We start from the raw sequence: 4,304 nt of genomic DNA on the forward strand, positions 1-4,304 counted from the left end.
GCTTTGCATAAGTGCTTCTTCCTCAAAAAGGCCCGGGCTTGAGCTCATATAACTCCTGAGCTCTTGGGTTTTGTAGAAAGGAACAGATGTGACTTTTCAAATCTATGGGAAGTTGTAGACTCTAGACGAGTCTTATCTTTTTCTCCCATTCCCTCTTCAAGTGTACTCGGGGACTTGGCAATTCCTTTGACTGGATCAGTGTTTTGGGGTTGTTAGAGGAGAACACGTTTTCAATCAAATGATACTTCTACTATTCCGGTGATGCAACTGTCTTGATCATTTTCTTTGGCTAGCATTTGCTGTTGCTCTACCTCATGAGTTACCCAGTCGAACTCATCTTGAAAGAATAACTCAAATCCTGGTTATATTTTTGCAACAGTTTCATCAAATCATGTTTCAACATTTCTGCAAAAGGGAAATTCTTCTCCTTCCCTTACGAAGTACCCATTGAGAGTAGGGTAGTAAGAGGCAGAGATTTTCCTAGTCATCCTTAGTACCTTCTGCCCTTTGTTGCCATTCTTGCTCCTTAGTCTGGGGGTTTAAGGAATGTACCCAAGACCACTCGTTCCTTTGCTAACCACTGGAGTAGGTAATTTTGAAATACCCTTATGATACTTCCCAATCCCATCCCTAGAAAGTATTGCATGTTCTCCATCATTTGATTCACCAGAGGACTCCATATAGCTTCATAGTTAGCCAGAATCTTTTCATCTGACATTTCCTTAGTGAGTGCTGCACAAGTTTCCTCTATTTCAAAACCACTAAATTGAACTTCCTAGTCTTGTTCTTCTCCATTTTCAATATTGGCTAAGGTGTTCACCACTTCGGGATCCCCGGCTACTGTAATCACCTTCCCTTCATGAATGAATTTCATTTTCTGATGGAGACTAGAGGATACAACCTTCGCATGATGTAGCCAAGGCCTTCCTAAGAGCATGTTGAAAGATGCCAGTATATCAATGATCTAGAAATCAATATCAAACTTCATTGGCCCAATCACTACGGCGATGGTGAGGATGCCAAGGTTTTTCCTCCTATTGTTGTCATATGCCCATATGGTTTGGTTTGACGGCCTCATCTTTTTAGGGTTGATGCCAATACTCTTTGTCAATCTCAAAGGTAGAACATTCAAAGTGGACCCATTGTTAATGAGAACTAGGGGAACCACCTTGTCAAGACATTCTACCGTAATGTGTAGAGCTTTATTGTGTTGGGCACCTTTTGGGAGTTCAGAGTCTGAGAACATCAATGATTGTACTACATATATTGCCCTTACTATGTGCAAGAGGTGTACTGGATTTATCTCGATTGACACTTGTACATTGATGAGAGACTTCAAGACTGCTTCACGGTGTGGGGGGAGGTCATCAACAATCCCCAAATCGAGATATTAGCTTGGGACTTCTTGAGATGAGCCAAGACTGGATTCTCAGGCTCTTTCTTCAAGCCACTAGTTCCTACCTCGTTAGTCCTTGACTATTCTACGGCTAGGGCCTTGCCCTTGTAGTCTCTTCCAATTCGAGTTTCTATCATATTGACAGGTTTCTTCACAATGATCTCTGTAGGATAACACTCTTCATCATCACTATTTGTTATAGTAATGATTCCTACCATAGGATCATCCTCTCTTTTTTATTCTTCTTCCCTACTTAGGGTGGGAAGTCGAGGTCCTCCATGAATGTTAAGGGCCCTGGTTCACACCTTCTTGACTGGATTGGAAAGTTGCACAACTGTTGCATCTATCATTTCTACATGTGTGGCAGCATGTCCCCTTGTTTTTTCAAGGATCCGCAATTGCCCGACATAGCATTGTTCACCAATGGCTACTTCACCTAACATTTGATCAATCTCATCAACCTCGAGTTTGATGTCAACCATATGATTATAGACATAAGCCATGTGTTTAGCTATAGGATTTCCTTCACCTTCAAAAGTGATCTCATACCTTTCACTTTCTTCTAAATCCGATGCCGGCTCATCTCCTTCCATGTGAATTGTGAATGCCGACTGAATAGCATTTGTGGGATTAACCATCAGGTCATCCTCACTGATTGCATACACCGAATATCCTCCTGGATCCCTAGGTGAATAATACTCTGATTCATCATCTTCATTATTGTCCCAAGGCCCCTGAGAGTCATCCCAATCTGGGTACCCATCATCCATTTGAGAATTGGAGTCATCTCCATCATTCTCATCTTCACTCTCGTCCTCATCATCATCGTCATCGTCATCATCATCATCATCCTCTTCACTAATTTCCCCCTCACTTGATTCCTCATTAGATTCCCCCTGACCTTCAAATTCTCCTGCATCCAAAAGTCGTAGTATTCAAATTGTATGGATCAGAAGATTCCTACAGGGTTAGGCTTGATGTCACTGGCTCGAAGTTAGGTCAGCCCTGATTCATCATCCTTTGTGTCACTCCCTATATGGATTAGGGAGGTGTACTCTGTAACCTGTTCTCCAATGGCCAATGCTGCCACTGCTCTGAGAAGATCATCTATAATCTCTTCAATTATCTCCTGATTGTCCTCTAAAGATATAGTTGGCTGAATTAGAGAAGTGGGATCACCATCTCAGCATTCTCCTAATGCATTCACTGATCCTGTTGACGAGCTAATCTTTGGGGAGTCTGGTAATGCAAGCATATCCTTCCAACTGTACCTGTCCATCCATCCTTCTTTTAGGTTTTACACCGAACCTTGAGAATGGGATTGGTATGAGGGTGATGTGGGATATGAGGTGGGGTGATATGAAGGTGATGTGACATAAGAAATAGGGTATTGTGAGGAAGATAGGGGGTGATAAGATGATGAGGCCCCTTCTCCTTGATGGTGTGGTGAAGGTTGATGATATAGTGGAGGTTGGTAATATGATGAAGGTTAGAGGTATAGTGCGGTGGATTCTTTTGTTGATGAGGAAGGATGAATGGCGGATGTCTAATCTTTTGATCCTTCTTCTGATGACCCTTCTCTTTTAGGAGCCTTCATGTGATTCTTCCGAACTCGACATACAATGAGTTGAGTGGGATCACTCTCTGTTTCTTCTCCATCTAGGTTGTTCACATGATCATAGAGCATGGGCTGACAAAAGTGTTTATCCAACTAATACATGTGAACGGCCCTTTGGAAGGAGTCGCACTTCTTTTGACAAGCATTGTTAATGAATTCATAGATGTGCCCTATTAATTCTAGAGGAAGGGACAATCTTTACAAAAGCTGGAACTTTTCTTTCCATTCAACATGCCTTTCCTCTTGATATTTCTTGGCATCCCTAATAAAATGAGTCGGATCATAGAACTTAGGATCCTAATTTTTCCAATCACTCGTTGTCGCCATCATGTTAACGATTCCATGATCCAGGAGGGGATTGGTATTGACACTAGGATATTACTTAACCTTGACTTCAATAGTCCCATTGTCTACCAAATCCTTGATTGCATGCTGGAGACCTATGCATCTTTTAGTGTTGTGCCCCTTCTTAGTATAGCAGACACAATATTCATGATCTCTATACCAAGCTGGGGGAGGGTTGTTGATTACTCCTGGAGCCACTAACCCTAGCAATCCTTATTTCTTTAGCTTTTCATACATTGCTGTCACAAGCATCCCCAAATCCATGAACTGTCTCCTTGGGCAAGAAGCCTTCTGAGCAGGGGCATTTGCTTGTGTCATAAATGGTTGTAAAGAGGTGACAGGTGAGATTGACAGTTGGACCACACCTACCACATTAGTTTCGGGACCCTTTCCCTATCCATCTCTAGTGTTCTTCCTTGCATCTTGGGAATATCCTTGATACTGAGCTTCCCTTAGGATTCTATTTTCCACATATGTACCGGTGGCTATCAAGGCATCAAAAGTTTGTAGATGTTGATAGTAAAGGACATCATAATAAGGCATTGACAAGTTTTCAATCAACATTTCTACTTGCTTTGCTTCCGAAGGACAATCTGCCATCTAGATGGCCTAATCCCTAAACCTCATCAAGAAGGCGGTGAATCCTTCTCTAGGCTATTGTCTCAATGTCTCAAGCTTCGTCGCTTCACATCCACTTTGGTGTTGTATGAGTATTTCTTAGTGAAGCCTTTCACCATTGTCGCCCAATTTTGAGTTTAGAAAGACACCAACTCGGTGAGCCACCTTAGTGCTGGTCCTGATAGGGTTAACATGAAGGCTTGCCTCATCTGGTTTTCATAATTTGCAATGATTTAACGATGTTGAGAAAGACTTTGAGATGAGCCTTGGGGTCCCCTGACCCATCAAATCTTTCGGCCTACCATTTGAACTTCTCGGGAATCTTTG

Source organism: Macadamia integrifolia, chromosome 7, assembly GCF_013358625.1.
Source record: "Macadamia integrifolia cultivar HAES 741 chromosome 7, SCU_Mint_v3, whole genome shotgun sequence".
NCBI classification, from domain to species: Eukaryota; Viridiplantae; Streptophyta; class Magnoliopsida; order Proteales; family Proteaceae; genus Macadamia; species Macadamia integrifolia.